The 21,079-nt window shown below is 32.6% G+C and overlaps 1 protein-coding gene across 1 annotated transcript in view; it reads left to right on the forward strand.

Annotated features, from left to right (window-relative positions):
• tup (LIM1_Isl and LIM2_Isl domain-containing protein tup) overlaps positions 1-21,079 on the forward strand; it is a 94,940-nt gene that overhangs the window by 13,902 nt on the left and 59,959 nt on the right. The gene's annotated exons all lie outside the window — the stretch shown is intronic.

Raw genomic sequence — 21,079 nt, forward strand, 5'->3', positions numbered from 1 at the left:
TTGCCAACTCCATTTGATAAATTAATGTTGGAAAAATTTCAAGTTTCAAAAATCTATTGGAGGCTCCAGTAATTTTCAAAAAAAGTCGCTGGAGGCCCTAAAATTACTTAAAAAGTTGCTGGAGGCCCTAAAATTACTTGTGCCCACCTGAAGTCGTCTTCAGAGGGTGTTAAAATTGGAGTGAAGAGTAAATTTCAGATTTCCATCTCGATTTGATGAAATTTTGTGAAAATTTAAAGTTTCAAAAATCATCTGGAGGCTTCAGGAATTTTCAAAACGTCGCTGAGGATCCAAAACGACTTGAAATTCACCTGCAGTACTTCGTAGCGTATTGAAATTAGTTTTTAGAATAAATTTTAGCATTACAACTCCAATTTGATGGAATTTTGTGGGAATTTCGAGTTTCAAAAATCTGCTGGAGGCTCCAGAACTGCTCAAAACGGGTTGAAATTGTTTCCAATCGATTCGGCATGTCGAAAATAGGGTATATCCCAAATTTCTGCTTTCTTGGTCAATTTGGTAAAATTTTGATTTTTTCCCTCATTTTTGACCTTAATTCGATTTTCAAAAATTCACCAAAAATCGAAAAACGCACTTTAGCACTTGAAATTTTGACAGGTGATAAATTTTTGCATGATCTTTCGATCTACCTTTGTAAAGTTTGAAAAAGTTCCTACAAGTCCTATGTTAAAACGCAAAATCTGCGATTTCGGCCGACCTGTCAATCAAAATGGCCGCCATTTTGTAAGTAAGGCCAACTTTTTTTTTGGCAAGTTTGCTTTAAAATGTCTCTTAGGATGTCCCCTTTAAGAAAAAAGTTGTCCCGGAGGATCGGTAGTGGGGGGGGGGTGCAATTACTCCTATTGTCATATGCCGGACTAACTGTGATAACTGATTGTGACTCTCTCGTGTCAAATATGTTTAAGTTAGGTCCTTTTAAACAAATAAGTACCTACCTACCTATAATAATTATGTTGAACAAGTCGAACAAAACTTACAAAAAAATGTCCACAACTGAATGAAAGCTAAGATACCAGGATTTTCCTACAGTTGTATGCAGTATCTGTATGACAACCTGTGAATTATGCTCATGTTGTAGTCCTATAGTAAAAGTACGTACGAGTGTCACTTATCATGAACGTATAGAGTAACAATATAGGATAGAATATAGCCTACATATGTACGACGTACGAGTTCATTTACGAATACGTACATTTATAAGTAAAGTAAGCTATGCACTTGCAATATATAAAGTAAGATAAGTACATATGCATACGCAAAACGATAATACACTCGAGTACATACGCTAAATACGTCGAATGTTGGGCATATCGGCGAGGTGAGGTGCAACAGCGTGGTCTGCCAACTCGCTAATTATTACGATTACGCGTACGTATAGGTACAACGTGCGTTAAATATGTACTTCTACTTACTCGTATATTGCTTTAAAATATACGGCTAATTTAATGCGTTTCGTTCAAACTCGTAAATTCGCTCGCTGATAATTTGAACGGACAGGTTTTTCTCTCTTTTTTCCTTTTATTATTATCGTCGTTTATTATTTACGTTTTTATCTTCTTCTTCTTTTATTTTGTTTTGTTTTGTCTCTCTTTATTCTCTTTTTGTAGGTAGGTATATTTGCGATCATTTATTTACTTAGGTACCGTAATCGGAAAAACGCATTCACTCACCTACATTTAAATGTGAATTACTTGGTTATATAGGCACGATGAGTATTTCATTCTTCGAATTAAATCTCGACATATATGGGTTATGGATTTTTTCAGATCAGCTGATCTGATCCTTGGTCGATATTTGACATCCTGTATTCAAAAGTGGAACGCATAACCAACAGCTTGGGAGACTGGGAGTCATTTTGAAAATTTTGAAAATTTATTTTAAAAACTTGATAGACGAAATTGGCACTAGCATTACTAAAACCTTTAAATCTGCGATAATCCTTTGAAGCCACATCATATTTTTCTGGAGGGCAGTATGATTGCAATGATGGACTCTAAAATCATATTATTCTACCACTAAAAATAGAAAACTGAAGAAAAATTTGAAAAAAATTGCCTCAAATTAATTCATCTTCACCTCACTCAATGATGGAGTTTCCAAAAATTCGCCAAAAACAAAACATTAAAAAAAATTTCGAGGATTTTTTTCCTGAATTTTTTTATAAATTTGGAAAGCCTGTTTGGTTCTTCGAATCTATTTTTGTGTTCACGCTTGAAAGCGTCAAAAGTAAATAAAAAAATTTTAAGCATGGGTAGCCATTTCCGCCGCCACGGTTTAGTATACGTAACTTATAGCAAGCAAATTACAACTCACGTAAAAGTAAACGTAGGTATCGAACGATATGCGAGTAGGTACCTATAAAACAACCTTGAATCTCGAGTGTCACTAGTGTCACCATTTCTTAGATCTCGATATGTATCACAAATTACACAGAAATCTTCATCGACTCGTACATGGAATTTTTTTTTACATCGAAGAATCAGGAAATGAATTTGGTGTTGATGATGAGCGAAAATGAGAATGAGGGCTACTTATTTATTCACTTAAATTTAGGTTTCCTTATTTTTATGTTTGCTTATTTATTTCAAAATGAAAATTAAATTAATAGATACCTACTACCTAATGTGTTAGTACCTACCCAATGATGTAAAATAATGGTGAATATTATTAGAATTAATTTGGTAGTTTCGAGATTTAGGTATAAATTTTGATTCAAATCAATTGAATATGTCTTCAAAAAAATTCAATGGGTGATATTTTAAATACCTACGTATTACCTATTTTTAGATCCATTTCCCTTGGAAAATACTTACGTATTTAATTGTTGTTGGTTCAGCTATATAAGAACGGTTTTTTTCGCAATTTTGGCCAAAAAACATTACTTTTTAGCAATTTATTTGGAAATTTTGACAAAAAGTGTTTTTTTTTTTTCACAGCAGTATTTACCAAAAAAGTAAGCTTTGTCACAATTTTGGAGAAAAAGATACGATTTTTCGGCAATTTTGATTGAAAAAACTGATTTCATTTCGCAATGTTGATGGAACAAGCAGATTTTTGGTCAAAATATGTGGTTATTGCAATTTCGGCAAAAATATGACTTTTTGGAAATTTCAAAAAAAAAATCACCGAGAATGAGTCCTTTGTCCTTTTTACCAATGTTTTCTATTTTGAAAAAAACAGATTTTTGCGACAAAAAAGCAAGGCTGCCTGAAAGTTTTTCCAAGAACAAGTTTCTCTTTGGCAGAAAAGTGAGATCTTTTATCAAGTATTTTGATTTAAAACATGATTTTTTGTTGCAATTTGCACAAAAAAAAACTTATTTTTGTGCGACAAAAATGCAAGACTTTCTGGTTTGAACAAAAAAAAGTTTTTTTTTTGGCAAATTTTGATAATTCTGATTTTTACAGATAGCTCTATTGGCAACATTTCTTCACTTTTTGGTGATTTTTAGTTCATTTTAATCAGTTTATATCAAGTGTTTTTACACCTTTTTTTAGCGAGTTCAGTTTTCAACACTTTTTCATACCTACACTTCCAACTGTTTTTGGTAATTTTTAATAATTTTGGAAAAATTTCACTAAAATTTCCCATTTTTTGAGAATTTCCAGTGATTTTAATGCTTTTTTGAGTGTTTAAGAATAGCTTTAAAGGGGTTTCAACACTTTCTCGTGTAATTTAGCCAGCTTTCTTTGAGCTTTGAGTAATACAGTTTTTGAAAATATTTAAATAATTCGATTTGATTTTTTTTAGGAGTCTTTTGGAAAAATTCTGGTGCTGCATAGAAAACAAACAGCATCATTTTTTATCCTTCAACCGAATTTTCTAAAATTCCAAAATTTAATTCCATCAAAATCAAAAACTCCGGTGTTATATTTTGCCTTATTTTATTCCAATTTTGTTGAAACGTAAGAATTGTTCCTTATGAGCTAATAAAGTTCCTTGTTGAAAAAAAAGAATGAAAAAGTAGTTTAGAGCATTAAATTTTTCCTTGCGAATCTTATTTTAAAAAAAAAATTGAAATAATTTTCAGCTGATGAAATTTTACTTTAGAGAAAATTCCTATCGACTTGGCTTTTTATACAACCGTCAGGGTGTCTGCTTCTGTAAATTTCAACTTCTCTCATGAAAATGCTTGAAATTTATCGATTGAACTTTTCCCAGACTTTACAGCTGGTGTAAAAATTATGAAAGGCTTATAAATGTTCTTGTAGAAGTGTAGAATGACAGAAGTCGTCAAAGGGGAGATGATTGAATGTTGGATCAGATCAGTGTGATGTGTAAAGATATAGTGTACCTAATCCAATCAAACTTTTGGTAGAATTGTGTCGATCCAAGGAATATAGGTACCTGGACTGATACGATCAGAAGAGATCTAATAAAAAAAACTGGTCGCTGTTCAAATCAGGCCATATATCCAATCACTTTTCCTTGGAGAGCATCAAATTAGATCTGATCTTTTCAGATAGGTTCAGCCAATTTCTTAATTTGATCAAATCTTATCATTTTTCAATGTACTAGGTCAGTTCTTCATTAAACACAGTGTTAAAAAATGTAATTAGTAGTTGTCATATATGACTCAGAATTTTTTGGATTCCAGCAATTGAAATGTTCAATCATGTTTCATCTTATTTTCTTCTCACTCTTCGATCGAGTCCACGAAATTCTGAAGATTATGCTCTTTGGGACCCCTTAATATGTTAATCCTGAACCTGACTTCAAATTTCAATGAAGCCGGAGCTTGATTAAAAAATTTGAAGGCTTTTATACAGAGTGGGCCAAAAGTCATTAGTACCCCGATTTTCACGTTTTAGTTTTTCTTCAAAAAATCAAAAACTAAGCATCCTAGAAAAAAACTAACGACATCATGTCGATTCGAAATTTAATTCTCTACAACTTTGTTGTTACGAATTTCATTTTGGACGCTTCCTTTCGTCTCCAGATCGAGTTTTGTGACTTGATGATTTTTATGAAAAAATTTTCAAAAGTTCATTTCAAAGAGTTTTAGTTTTTCTTTAAAAAATCAAAAACTAAGCATCCTAGAAAAAAACTAACGACGTTATGTCAATTGGAAATTTAATTCTCTACCATATTGCTCTCATGAAATTTTTTTTGGACGCTTCCTTTCGCCTCCAGATCAATTTTTAATGAAGCTCAGGTTGGCAAATTTTTCAAAAATTTTAGTTTTTGTAAAAAAAATCAAAAACTAAGCATCCTAGAAAAAAACTAACGACATTATGTCGATTAGAAATTTAATTTTCTACAATTTTCTTCCATGCAATTTTTTTGTAGGATGCTTCTTTTCATCTCCAGATCAATTTTAATGAAACTTTGCTTGCAAATTTTTCGAAAATTTTAGTTTTTGTAAAAAAAATCAAAAACTAAGCATCCTAGAAAAAAACTAACGACATTATGTCGATTGGAAATTTGATTGTCTACAACTTTGTTACTTTTTTTACCATTTTTTACCATTGTTATAATTTTTAAAAAATTTTAAATGAAGATTTTGAATTTTTGGCAAATTGCCAAATGGAAATAAGAAAGTAAAAACATTGAATTTTTCAAAAGTTCATTTCAAAATATCCAATTGCTAGAATGTCATTAGTTTTTTCTAGAATGCTTAGTTTTTGATTTTTTTTTACAAAAAAATAAAATTTTCGAAAAATTTGCCAACTGAGCTTCACAAAAATTGATCTGGAGATGAAAAGAAGCATCCTACGAAAAAATTACATGGAAGAAAATTGTAGAGAATTAAATTTCGAATCGACATAATGTCGTTAGTTTTTTTCTAGGATGCTTGGTTTTTGATTTTTTTTACAAAAAACTAAAATTATCGAAAAATTTGCCAACTGAGCTTCATAAAAATTGATCTGGAGGCGAAAGGAAGCGTCCAAAAAAAATTTCGCGAGAACAAAATGGTAGAGAATTAAATTTCCAATTGACATAACGTCGTTAGTTTTTTTCTAGGATGCTTAGTTTTTGATTTTTTAAAGAAAAACTAAAACTCTTTGAAATGAACTTTTGAAAATTTTTTCATAAAAATCATCAAGTCACAGAAATCGATCTGGAGGCGAAAGGAAGCGTCCAAAATGAAATTCATAACAACAAAGTTGTAGAGAATTAAATTTCGAATTGACATGATGTCGTTAGTTTTTCTCCAGGATGCTTAGTTTTTGATTTTTTGAAGAAAAACTAAAACGATTTTTTCATAAAAATCATCAAGTCACAAAAATCGATCTGGAGGCGAAAGGAAGCGTCCAAAATAAAATTCATGACAACAAAGTTGTAGAGAATTAAATTTCGAATCGACATGATGTCGTTAGTTTTTTTTCTAGGATGCTTAGTTTTTGATTTTTTAAAGAAAAACTAAAACGTGAAAATCGGGGTACTGACTTTTGGCCCACTCTGTATACCCAAGTTTTAATATACTTTACCTAGGTAAAGTATATTTTGGCAGTGCTCAAATAATGGTGTGTTTCAGTTGCTGTCGTTTGAGCCTGGGTTTGGTTTGATGCCAACAGTTGCCTCTGAGAAGTCGTATAGAAAAATTTATGAGCATAACGTCATTAGAATTTTAGTGCGAATTGATTTTCTCAGGTACATATTATTTAATCTTGGCATCCAAATTAAAAAAAAAACATAAAATACACGATTTTAAAGAAATAGACATCAAAATCAATCACTTGTCTGATCGTAGGTGAGGTGAGGGTGCATCGTCGAGACGCCGCCGTAAGATTTCATTCATTTAAAAAACTATACGTACCTGGGTTCTTGCAACGTGTAACAGTTGAAGATTGATCGTAGGTACCTGTATAGTAGCCCTATTCACTATTCAGTGAACCTATTTTATTATTGAAACTGCTCTACACGAAGAGCTGAGACAAACACCAAACGTGCTATAGTCACAGCGCCAAAGTAAACCTCGCGGACACCATCATTGATAGATGATACCGCGCCGCGCAGTAGTAAAGTAACCAGCACGAGTATATCAACGACATCTTTCTTTCTCTTTTACTCTTCTAACTCTAACTCTTTCTCTAATCGAATGTTATTAGGTCGCCGCACCGCTGCGCGATAAAAGAAACACGAAAAATTGAGAGGAAAAAAAATACAAGTGCGAGAGAGAAACGATATCACTACGTATAGATACGGCTAAAAACAAGAAGGATTTTTAACGACCGGAAATCATAGGTACATTTTAAAGAATCAGACGAAATAAGGAACAAGTGCGGCAGAGTCAGGTAGTGAAGGGTAAGTGGACACTGGTGCTGTGTTATCCGTGGCTTTGGCTATGAGGTATCGACTATCCGTCGATAGACGACCGAAAATGCGTAGGTGAGAGAACCAGAACGTATGTGTATTTTACGATTAAGCGGTTCATTAATACATAGTGTTGTTGTAGGTAAGATAGGGGTAGCTAATTGGCGTCATCTCTTTGATTTGTCTGTCGCCTGTCGCCAGTAACCAGCTCGCAGTCTCGCGCTGTCTCCTGCCCTCTGGCATTGAAGCTGTGCTCTGTGCTTCTCTATAGTATTCTACCTGGACTGGAACTCTCTGGTGAATGGTGAAGATCGAGACAGTGCCATGTCTGTTCTGTGTTTACCATTTCGCTGTTTCTACGTTTGTTTGGCGACTGCGACTGGAGTTTGGCGTTTTTTTCGGTGTTTGGTTTCAAGTTTTTCTTATACTAGGTAGGTACTGTACAAGTTCACAGGTTTATTGCTATAAGATGACTATGACTAACTACCTCGAATACTGTATCGGGAGATCTTTCATTTACACGCATGATATCCTGTTCCTGCGTGTTCATCCGAGGCACTGGAGGACCGGAACTTGTCTGGTAGGATTCGAGATGAGGATCGACGAAGCATGGATGGCGATTTATCGATATTTCTTCGATTTAATTGATGGCACGAGGGAGTGTGGTGATGGATGTTTGGGGCATTTTACACTGAAAGAAATCATTTTCGGTCGCAGGTATTTTGAATTTTACTGAGAAGGGACCCCTCCTCCCTCCCCCTCCTCTCACATGATTCATTCAGATAAAAGAATCGTTATCATTTCACTCCTGAAATGAAAATTTATAAAATAGTAAGTACACGTACCTACTTGTATAATTATTAAGATAGAAATCGCGAAAAAGTGTTGGAGAATTTTGACTAAATTCAGTATGGATCTTTATTTCAAGTTGAAAATTTTACTCAGAAAAATTTTTGACTCAGAAGGTGACCCTGGAGGGGAGATATAGACCCTCAAAGAGGAGGCATTTTTTTTGTTGAAAAATCGTCTTTTTTTTTGCTCTGCTTCCTGAACCAACCTGTTTTGGGAAAAATTGTCCCATTCCAAGAGATAGTATTTGAGATTCTAAGTCGACCTAGGCCATTACCAACAAAATCCAAGATCTCTTTTGAGGTTTTACTGAGCTTGAAAATTTACAAATCGCTTATTTTTGGGTAGCCTGCGTGAATTCATGTTCATGTAAATTTTTTCTTTGCAAATATTTCGCATTAATCGAGCCAAAACATAGAAAGATATCATTTCTGAAACTGGAGAAATATTTTGAAATACGGTGATGCCAATTTTCTGGTTATTTTTGTCAATTTCTAAAAACCGAGAAAAGTTGGAATTTTTCGGTGATTTTTGTCGATTTTTTGAAATTGGCAATAATGATCAAGAAGTTGGCGCAACTGTACCTCCTAATTATTATTTCCTCAGTTTCAAAAAGATATTTTCATGTTTTAGCATAATTAATGCGAAATTTTTGAAAATGAAAACATTTAAAAAATACTTGAGAATTTGGCCAAAAATGAGCCATTTGCAAATATTCCCAACCACCCAGTAGAAATCAAAAAGTATAGTCTTGGATTTTGATGGCAATGACCTAGTGATTTTTTTGAAAATATCCCCCTCCTCTTTGAGGGCCTATACTTCCATTCAAAAGGCACTCCCTGAGCTAAGATTTTTTCTGAGTATAACTTTCAAATCAAAATGAAGGTCTCTGCTGAATTTGATCAAAATTTTCCCTACAATTAAATTTTTGCACATCTTTTCACACTTAATAAATTTGACAAGGGAACCTCTCGAGGTGTCTGCCCCCTCTCGATTTGAACGGGACCATGATTTTTGGAAAGAGTATGGTCTGAAATCCCACAACCAAAATTTCAGCTGCCCGGAAAGGGATTTTTCGATTTTCAACGAATTTTTGAAAGTAAAAATTGGTCATTTTTTTGGCGATTTGTGTTTTTTTTTAAATGTTTATTTATTCAGGTAAAAAAATGATGAAAATCAGTCACGAAATTAATGTCAACTCCCTCGAACCGAATTTTACAATTTTTGCCTTTGGCCATTCTGGAGCCTCCAGCTCGATTTTCGATGATTTCTCGACCAGAAAACATGGAAATCAATTTGGGCAGCAGTTGACAACCGAGTTGTGGTTCATCCTCGACCTGTTCAAAAGGTTCATTCACGTTTGAGTCGATTTCCAAGTGGATATCTCGGAGGTGCTTTTTGATTAGAATACCAATGTAGGCCTATTTAAGTACCTATATTAAAAAAAAAACATAAAATTTTCCTGTTCTGAAGAAAATTTTTAAATTTTTACGAAAGACTGTATTTTGTCTAAAAGCAAGCTCCGAATTTTAATTTCACTATTTCGAGTCATTCTGGAGCTTCTAGCGCGATTTTCGATTAAGTACTCCAGATCTTAAAAATTTTTCCGGAAGTCGTGGAAATTTATTCGAGCAGCTTAATATCGAGTTGCAGCATCCTCGACCTGATTAATAAGGGTTTATCGACACTTAAGCCGATTTTCCGGTGGACGTTTCGAGTTTGTGTTTTTTTTTTTAATTATTTGCGAGGAGAAAAATCAAAATCCAAATTTCACAATTTCGAACCAATCTGCAGCTTCCAACCCGAAATTGGCTCAAAGATGGATAATTCTGTTGAATAGATCGAGAATAAGCCACAACTCGATTTTTATTTGCTCAAATGATTTTCCTCTCCATTCTGGAGAAGCTCTAAAATTCTGGAGAAATCTAAAATTGCTTCAGAAGCTCCAGAATGGACGGAAATGGCGAAATCCAGTCGAAAGGAATATTGATGTTCCATAATTTTCATTGAAATGCATTTTTTTAAAAGGCAAGAATCGCCAAAAATAAGAATTTTTTGAAATTCACCACAAATTGAAATACCTATCAATTTGAGTAGGTATATAGCTGAAATCTTGGTTATGAAGGTTTCAGACCATTTTTTGATCCAATTACAAAATAGATAAAAGACATCTGTTGAAACATGAATGAATTAAATTTCATTGGATCTACAACCATAATATAGCCTTTCATTCCATGGGCTACCCTTCGTTGAATTTTTAGAACCGCTGGTTTCAAATTTCTTGTTCATTTAAGTAATCATTTTTGACTCACACTTTCTTCTCCATTCTGCTGTGAAAATATTCAAAAAATCGTGTGACGACGGTTTGTTGAAATTGAATGACTTTTAAGGCGAGTCGCTTATCTTTGAAAAAATGACAAAATAAAAAATGCATTTTTTCTGAAAAACAAAAAAAAACACTCGAGTCAAAAAATTCCGAGAAAAATTCATTCGTGAATAAAATTGCAACTTTATTTTTATGCTTACAATTTTTTGTAAAATTTAACTAGGTAGTTTTTAAACGTAGGAAACAGAAAAATATAATATGCACAATTGCAATGAAAATGTCATGAAAATTTATTTTCATTTTTATGGCGTAGGTAGCTATAGGTATCTTGCATAAAGTACGGTATTGTATGTTGAGCTGAGCCAGCATAGGTACTTTTATGATGTTTCATTTCTTCTCTTATCTTCTCACTTTAATGTATCTAACCTTGGTTCATAATCTAACCGATCTGTACACCTAACCACTTTAGGAAACACTATTTTAAAAAAAGTGTCAACTGTATGACTGTACTTGTAGCTGTAGATAGGAGTATATGAAAACGGTCCAGTGTCAGTCGCACTATGTCGCCAAACTGTTGTAACAGATCGTCTTGTCTCGATCCTTTCTTTTTCCTTTTTTTTCGTGTTTGTTTTTTTTTGTTTCGTTCGGTGTTTATTTTCTTTCTCATTTCTCTCCTGTTTTGCCTTTATTTTTTTCAAAACCATAATCTGTCTACCTTTGCATAGGTATACCTATATTTATACCTACTATTATCGGTCTTTGGTTAATATCCTTTCGGGTGCAAAGGTTTATTATTTTCACGTAAGGTGTACTTGTACTACTCAAATATGGGTAATTGGGTACTGGGTGCTTTTTTACCTCAATATTTTTGTATTTTATAATATACTATTATGATTTTTTTTCCTTTTGACGTAATATATGTACCTACCAAACTACCTGCAACCCTACCTAGTTTGATACAGTTGTCTTACACACTGTGCTCACTTTTAGGTACGTTTATGTAAATGTGCAATAATTATTGATTCAAGTAGGTCCACGAACTAAAAGTGCCAATGGCATGGTAGATATACGAGAAACCTACCTTGATAATTTCCCCTTCGTTGCACCGGACCGCTGATGACGTGACGATGCCGATGCGGTTGACGGATGACGAATGACTTGACTAATGACTTTCAGTGAAAGGACAAATTATGTAAAACATTTGTCCACTTCACGATTTCATCGAGCTGTAAGAAGAAAATCGATCGATTGAGATTAATGTACAGGGATTCGATTCGAAAAATTGTTAAAATCAAAAGCAGTGTAGGTATCATTACATATGGATGCAACTTTCGATTTTATTATCTAATTATTACAGTAGGTACATTACTTATGATTTTTTTTCAAATTCATGTCCAATTTTTTTTTTTTTTGTGAATTGAATTTTACTACATATAAGAATATTTTTTTCACTACATATTTTATCACAATTCGATACTTATTCGATGGCTGGGTTTCTTTGCTTTGGCGTGGCGCCACTAAAGATCCAAAAAATGTAGACGTCGAGTTGACACGTATTCAACAATAGTAAAACTAAAATGCCAAATATGTGCCTATATATGATTTCAAAAATGTTCTTACAAAGATTGATCATTATCTCCGAAGTGTTGCAATCTAATGAAGCGTAAAAATACCTACGTGTTTTTTTTTATCAGTTCAGGATGACTCATTCGTATGTTATTTTGCTGTAAAATCTTTATGATTTTTTCTACGAAGCTCACTGGTTAGTCTTCCTACAAATATTCAGGTTCTTTTTTGGAAAAATATTGGTTGTTCTATAGGTACCTGTCTGAATGGGAAAAAAAAGCTATCAAATCCCTTAAAAACACATTTTTTTCCTTCAAAATTCACTGTCTATACCATGCTAGATTCTCCTCAGAAAAATCAAAATCGAGTATAGGTATTATTTTGAGTATTTTAAAATGTCAAATTAGGCAGTGTGGAGGAACTAAAAAATAAACTTGAAACCTAACAACGTGGTCTAGCTTTTTGACAGTTATGATTTGAACCGTTGATGTCAAATTCCAGTCATTGTATGTTATGTTCTTACTGAAATTTTTGATTTCTTGATCCTGACCCACAGAAAAATGATTGAATTTGATCAAATTACGAAATTAATTGAACCTATCTGAAAGAATCACTAATTTGACGTACCATACCACAAGGAAAAGTGATTGGATACAGTCAGATTGGAACAGACCCTGTTTTGATTAGATCTCTTTTGCATAAAAACATCAAAATCACTAAAAATCACTTAAAATTACTACAAACAATTTAAATCTCATCAAAAAGGTGGTCAAAATATGTTGAAAACTCGTCAGAGTGGTGTAAAAAAAAACATCAAAAAAACTCATTATGTCATTAAAATGACTGAAAAGTGAAAATTACCAAAATGTGATGAAATGTTGCCAATGAGCCATCTTTTGCAGTCAGAATTCTAAAAATGACTCGTTCTTTCTTATATCTAAATTGCCAAGAAATGCCATTTTTTAAACCCAAAATTGCAAAAAAAAAAAAAAAAAAACTCATCTTTTTGGTCGGATTTCCAGGAATTTTCGCGCACTTTTGTGGCCAAACACTAACTTTTTTTAGTCAAAATTGCAAAAAATATGTTTTTTTAAAAAAATCAAATTATTAAAAAATCTCACTTTTTTGCCAATATTGCAAAGTCTTATTTTTTTGTGAAAACTGTAGGTACAAGAGACCGATTTTTGTCAAAATTACCAAAACCACTTCATTTTCTCAAGAATTACTGATCAGACTTCAAACTTGTTTTCATCTGAATTTCCAGAAAAAAAATGTACCTACGAGTACCTACTTTTTTGGTCAAAGCTCAAAGCTTTCAGAAATTCTCCCTTGTTTGCCGTCAAAAAATTCAAAATTGTGTTAAAATTGCAAGAAAATCAGCATTTAATCAAAATTACGATAGGTAGCATTTTTCAAAATTTTGTCAAAATTGCGAAAAATTCTTCTGTTTTTTATCAAAATTTCCAGCAAGTTTTGTTTTTTGGTAAAATTGCAGAGAAACTTGTTCCTGGTCAATATTTTTAGGCAGCCTAAAAAGTAATAAAAGTAATCACTGAAAATTACCAGAAAATAATAATAATTTAAATTACAATTTTTCCAGTGTACATTAAAACATAAAAATCACTGAAAATCACCAAAATCAGTCGAAATTTCAACACAAGATTGCCCAAAATGTATGAAAAAGAATTGCAAAATTCGTCAGAATGATGTAAAAACACTCAAAAAAACTCATTAAAATCACTGAAAATTATCAAAATGTGATTAAAATGTTGCTATTGATTTTTTTTTTGAAAAATCTGTTAGTGACAATAAATGAATAAAAAAACAAAAAAAAAAATAAAATTTTTACTCAGAATTTCACATATCAATCTGTTTGTTTTTTTTTTAAATGTATTTTTAACCGGGTCCGAAATATTTCAAAAATCCACTAAAAAAAAACACAAGTAACCCTAATTACCAGAATGCAAAAATTTCAACACCTAAAATGTTCAAAATGTTCATTTTTTTTTCAATTAAAAAAAAAGAACTTGCTGAAAAAGTAAAATATGAAATAGACATAGCAAAATCATAGTTCTTTCATTCAATACCTGTGTCCTGTGTGATGTGTTTCTAGTTGATAATTTGTCTATTATATGAATTTTAGTTCGGTAGGTAATCTGAAAGGAAGGATCGAGAGTTCCCAAAATGGAACGATTTATTACAAAAATTTCCATAAAAACTGAACCTTATCTACTTATTTACACTAATTGCAAAAATTTTCAATTGCAGAGTTGCCAAACTTCCTGAAAATATATTATTATAGGCATCTCCGCCACTTTCTCCTTCATGTTCAGTTTCTGAAATCCTACATCATTCCCCAAACCTTGGTATACAAATTCATATCTGCAACCCACAATGCATCGCAATCACAAATAGTAAAAATACGAGCTTCCAAACGTTCAGATCAATACATCAGCTCACTCAAACACGTAAAACTAAAAAGAACGACGAGATCGTATGTACAGTCGAATGCTAAAAATATGCAAACTCAGCAAAAAAATAGCTCCTCCTCGTCCTGAAAAAAAAAATCGATAGAAAAGTTGTTTTTATTGTATAACTACACGAATCATTTTTTTCTTCTTTTTACATCACATTTTTCACTTTTTTTTTTTTTGGTCGGATGCTATGAACTTAGAAGTAAATATGTGAGGTTGTACCGTTGGTCCGTTGGGCGTTGGGCGGGCATTGCGCCTTTCGCGGCTCACTCCACTCTACTCCATATAGCGCGTGTACATGTACTCGTATAAATACATACCTAGTTTACCTACCTAAGCTATACGTGTAGATAAAGCGGATGATTTATTACCGCTGGACTGCCACCGCCACCACCACCACCACCTTCACCTTCACTGTCATCTGTAGGTACTCTGTAGCCATACCGCGCCCTATTGTACTTCTATTTGGTTATTTTTACCTATGTTTACAGTTTTATTACTCGCAGACGTCAGACGAGATGAAAAAGAAAGGTAGACGAGACGAGACACATCCATTCTTATTCTCCTTATTCACCTGATTCTATCCTTTGCTCCTTTGAATGCGGAAAGTGGCGCTTAAATAAAAAAAAGTCACGTTATTTTACGTTTTGTCGGTATCTTTGAAGGTTTTGGGTACCAACTCACCTGTATATATACTCCTAATTTAACGCAAAAAAACACAAATAAATGAACACAAATGAACAAAAAGTTGGAAACTGGCTCAAAAACAAGTCAAAAGGACAAAACAACAACAAAAAAATACACACACGTACAATATACAGGATGAAAATGTGAAATGAAGTTTGAATGGGATTGCAGGTAGTGCACTCTGTCCATGAGGTCATCGGCATAATATGAGTCTTATTTTTTTCCCCTTTTATTATGCTCAGTAGTCCAAAATTTGGATGCATAAAGTTTTTCAAATTTTTTTTTTCTGGAATCTCATTTTGATCAGGTTTAGATGCCACCAAGTGCTTATCAATATTAAAATTAAACTATCAATTTTTAGAGTATTGGTCAAAAAAATGTGCCTCGATTTGGAGAAATTTAGTAAGTGATTAATAAATTATTTATATCGATGAATTATGAAAGAAAGAACGTCGGTAGTTGAAAATTATATAATTAAATTACGAATTTTCGATCTCACAACATCACAAGTGAACCACTCTCACCTCATCTCTCTTCTTAAATTTGAGAAATCCTAGAGTATTGGGAAAAGACGACTCAAAAAGGCCCTAAATTCAAAATTTCAGCTACCTATCCAAGTCTGGTATTTATTTACTTGATTCTTGGAAAATTTTTAAAAGTGTCAAAATAACCTAAAAATAGACGAGAAAACAATGAAATTATGTTGAAAAGCAGAAATTTCAGTTTCTTTGCCAAAATGGACCTCCTGACTCCTGAGCACATTTCCCATATTTTTAAGACGTTTTGGAGACTTCAGCGCAGATTCAATTTTTCTCCTGCGTGGACAAATTATTTCAAATTTTACTAAAAGAGTCAAAAATGATGAAAATTTGGCGAAATTCGGTGAAAATTGCTTCAAACATTGTTAAAACATGTAAAACATAAAGAAAACACTATTATGTGCAATGTGCATTAAAATATTTTTTTTCAAATTGTCAAAAACTGTTAAAATTTCAGTAAGTAAGATTTGACAAAATTTGTGGCAAAATATTGCAGAAAAAAAAGTTTAAACTTTGTAAAGATGATATAAAAACGTGAAAATATCTTCAAAATTATCAAAAATTGATGAAATTTTATCGAAATTTACAAAAGAGTGCTCAAAAGTTCGTTAAAACATGTTAAAATAACGTAACATTTTCAAAAAGTATCACAACATTAAAAATTTCAAAAAACGTGTGGAAGTTGAGAAAAAAAATGATCAAAATTTAGCGAAAATTTCACGGGTACAAACGTCGAAAAAATATTTTCAAAAAGAACATAAAACTGGTTAAAATGCATTAAAATGATGAAAATTGCCAACAACTGAAAACTGAAAATAAATATGACTGAAAATTGATGAGGTTTTATCAAAATTTAGATAAAATAACAAAAAATTGATGAAATTTCTACAAAATACTTAAAAAGCATTAAAATCTCACAAAATTGCCAAAAACTTGGGATATTTTGGAAAAGTTAGCCAAAATTAAATCATCATCATTCATCATTGAACTTTGACCCAGTGAGCTGTTCAGCCCATTTGGAATTGCTTGCTGATGTATCATCAAGTCTTTTCTTCTGTCTTCTTCTACTCCTCCTGCCAGTTGGAGTGTACTCTTTGACTTTTTGGGGGGGACTGTTCATCCATAGCATGGGATTTTTTGCCTGCTGCCCAACAGGGTTCCCTGATTTTCCAGCCAGTTTCTTCTATTTTTGTTGTCTCAAGAAATTGTTTTTTTTGCTTCTATGGGTTTCTAGCCCAAGGAAGTATAGCTTGATGAGGGGGCTGCCCTCTGCGCCGTCAAGCCGACTTTCCTAAAGTTCGGTTATAGCGCCGAATTCTCGCTTTTGTACGGGATTTGTGTCTAGCACTAGCAGTATTTATGACTCTTGAGTATCGGGGTTTGCAAGGTTCGCTGCTCTTCCTGTTGCTGCTTCAGCGATATTTTCCGATTGTTTTCTCCTCTCCCCTACTTCCTGAGACAGTTTGATGTTGTAGCCCATTCAGGTTGCAGCTTTGACGCTGGGCACACACCAAGGTGTTAGGTTTGATCTTAGCCTCATTCTCAGCTTCCAGCCCGCCGAAGATGAGTTACCGGCCTCTGCGACGTAGACGCTCCAAACATCTCTTAAGGTTTGTCTTCTCTACTCCTGGGACTGGTTGTTGTAGCATAGATTGTACTTACCTCAAGCTGGCCCAAGAGGCCCCAAAATTGAATATGACAAAAATACACTAAAAAAAATTATCTATTGAAATTTTAGGAAAGTTTGACAAAGAAAGAAAAAAACAAAAATTATGCAAAAATTTATGAAAATGTGCTAAAATTACATAAAATGACTTGAAAAGCAGAAAAGTCATCAAGATTTACTGAAATTTTTTTTTCAGAATCTTCAATGATTTTAATGCTTTTTAATCATTTTTATAACACTTTGAACACTTTTTTTAACAATATTTTGAGCAAAAAATTCGCACAAATTTTGATAGATATAGTTTTTGATTATTTTCAATAATTTTTTCTCAAACCTAAATTAATATCACTTTCAACATGTCTTTATGATGTTTAATGTACAATTTGGCAATATTTCATCAGTTTTTGGGCATTTGAATGATTTAAACTTTTGATTTATGTTTTGATGATTTTTTTTTTAAATTGATGAAATTTTATCTCTTTTTTTTTGTAATTTTGGTGATTTTAATGTCTTTAAAACATTTTTATGTCATTTTCAACATGTTTTAATGGCGTTTTATGCAAATTTCGCTAAATTGGTCAATTTTTCCCAAAATTTCATTAATTTTTGGTAATTTTAAATGATTTTAATGCTTTTTGAAATGTTTTTATATTATTTCCATGTACTTAAACAACATTTTATGAATTGTTTTGTCAATTTTGATGAAATTTCATGGAATTCAGCACTTGTAAACTTGGGTTAACTATCTTTACGATCTTTTAAACTGATTTGTACCCAAATTTTGAATATTAGATCCCTGTAGTTCAAATCCAACATTTTTCCAGTCTAGGTATAATGTTTTTTTTTTCAATACGTAAAGTTCATCGTTCCATGACATTGTCACAATACCAAGCTAAACTTTGAGTTAAGTGTAGACTCTTGTTACCTATTGACTCTGCAAATTGATTTATGATGATTTCGAGTCTATCTGAAGCCACCAACGAATTCCTTCTTGTATTCAATTTTTTCGAAATTAGTTAATCGCTGGAGAAAATTTTTAATTCGAATCAACAGAACTGGAAGCATTGCTTTGAAAATTTGCACTTGGATCGCTTAAAAGGACCAGAAATACTGTTAATTTGCGTTAATAAGCGTAGAATTTCATTTTGGTCATTTTTATGATAATTTTGGAAGCTCCAGAAATTCTTAGGAGGTCCCATAACACCTCAAAACTATCAAAAAACAATTCAGAAGAGTGAAAAGTAGGGTAGTAACCAGTTTCAGCGTTTTCAAATCGAATCAATTCCATTTTTTTATGCTCAGAAAATGAGCCGAAGAATTTTTAAAAACTTGTAAAAAATAAAATGGGCTAATAAAATTCTGTGTCTGAAATTTGGCCTGAAGGTATTCATTTGTTTTTTTGTTTTTTTTTTTGATATTTCGGAATCGATACAGATATTTTGTCGGTTGGGATTCCTCCCTCGTAAAAACAAAATATTTCAAATTTTCAAATTTATTTTTTGAATAGGTATACCTGTCGAGTATCGACATAAATTCATTCAAACAGTCCCTTAAATTTATAACAAGTAGGTATCATTAATTTATTTTTTGACAAAACGTGGGTGTTTTTTGATATTACATAATAATTGTAGGTAATATTACGACCAGTGTCTCTGACTGTTCCATTCCCCATCCGAGACCAGTATCTATACATAGCCTAGCTCGAGCGATTCGCTCTTTGCTCTACCTATTGGCTATATTACCCTGCCGTATATCTATACAATATACATATTACCTATGGTATATAGCGAAATGAAAGCGATAAACTCGCATACATGTTAAATCGAACAATTATTCCGAATAATGGTGTAAATTTACATAAAACAAGAGGCGGTATTTTTTGTTACTAATCGGAAAAGATATTTTAATGACACCGCGGTTTTTTTCCTCCTTGTTCTACTTGTTCTTCGTCGTGCATTTCCTCCTCGTCCCATCCTCTGAATCGGTCTCCTCTCGTAGCAGATACACTATTAACTATTTATACATATAGTATAGGTTCTTCTGCTTATATTCTTTCTGCTTCTTCTATATTATACCTATCTCTCTATACCACTAATACACTTTAGTACATATTCGCTGTCGATCTTGTATTTTTTTTTTCTCGTTATTGTTGCCTTGCCAGCAATGCCGATCACATTATCGTCTATCGGTTATAAAACGATGCCGACGCTGGCTGATTAGCTCTTATATTGCATATGCGACGCCATCCAATCCACTCGATCTGGACCTGCAACAAATAATGATAGAAATATAACGTAGTTTCCAGTCCAGTCTGCCCTACGTCAAATCGCTTGTAATTCGTTATTTAATAATGCAAATTTAGGTGCTACATCGTCCATCCATAAATAGTAAAAACCCCTTCGGTGATATCAAAAGAAAACACTTTGGCGTGAATTCACCCTTCCTTCTCAGAAAGTATAGTAACAATCAAGTTTAATTGTTTGTGTAGGCTCGCTGCTGACCATAAAGCCTCGGCCAATCAACTGGTGATTATGAACAAACGCCCACTTATAATTAGATAGGTACTTGGGAAGAAAAGGACTAGAGAAAATCGTTGCTCTATTAGGAAAAGGTCGTAACTACAATTTTAAAAAATGAGATAGTGGTATCATTGGAAAGAGAATTTTGTCCTCTACATGATGCAACACTTGAAATTGAATTTCGATGTTTTTTGTTCTCGTAATAGCCGAAAACAAATGGTTTTAAATACACGTTTTCAAAACCGTTACAATGAAAAGGTTCTAAATGATATTGTTTCTCAGATTGAACCTATTTCTTTTGATTTTTGTAATTTGTTGGTAAGAAAAGTCATTATAAACACATAATTTCACGTAATTTCACTGATAAATTGCAGAAAATCAACCTCATCACCTTAAGGATATCGTTCCTGTGTATTTCTTATGGGCTTTTGATGAAAAAAGCTTGACTTAAGGTGAAAGTTCCTTTGTTGAATTTTACTTTTTTTAGTTCAGAGTTCCTCAAATAAAAAAATGAAAAATCAGTGCTACCAGGATGTTTATTTTGAAAATTAGCAGGAAAATGATTGCAATAACCAAATGTTCTCTTACCTCATCTAAAACTATCAAGTGTACTTGATAGAATGCTCTTTAAAAATTAAAATGCGTTTTCTGAGAAATCAACTTTCATGTAGTTACAACCTTTTCCTACTAAAGCAACGAAATACTCGTGTGCAGCTGATGCATTTCACTTTCAGAGCTCTGGCAAAGCTTCTTACTGGGGGAAGGGGGCGGTAAAATAGTCAAAATTCTTATAACATTAAAAAAATCTCAACTGACCATATTTTAATTAATTTCATTTTCCAAGGGTTAAAATTTTGAATTTTTGCTTAAAATCATATCTTTTTTTGTACATTTTGTGCAGTTTTACAAAATTTTTGGATTAATTTGCAACGATTATCAATGATCTGGTTTTTTTTTAATATTTCGAGATATTTCAAGAGATTTTGGTTGTTTTAATTTCATTTCAACGATATTTTGAGCAATTTTTCAAAGTTTTTCTCAATTTTGTCAATTATTACTTGGCAAGAAAAAAGATTTTTTCACATTTTCATCCAAAAAGTGAGATGATTTTGCCAGGGTTGTTAAATTACCGTAATTTATTCGCTGGTAAAATACGGCGGTAAAATACGGTAAAA

The sequence above is a fragment of the Planococcus citri genome, chromosome 4, assembly GCF_950023065.1.
Source record: "Planococcus citri chromosome 4, ihPlaCitr1.1, whole genome shotgun sequence".
Lineage (NCBI taxonomy): Eukaryota > Metazoa > Arthropoda > Insecta > Hemiptera > Pseudococcidae > Planococcus > Planococcus citri.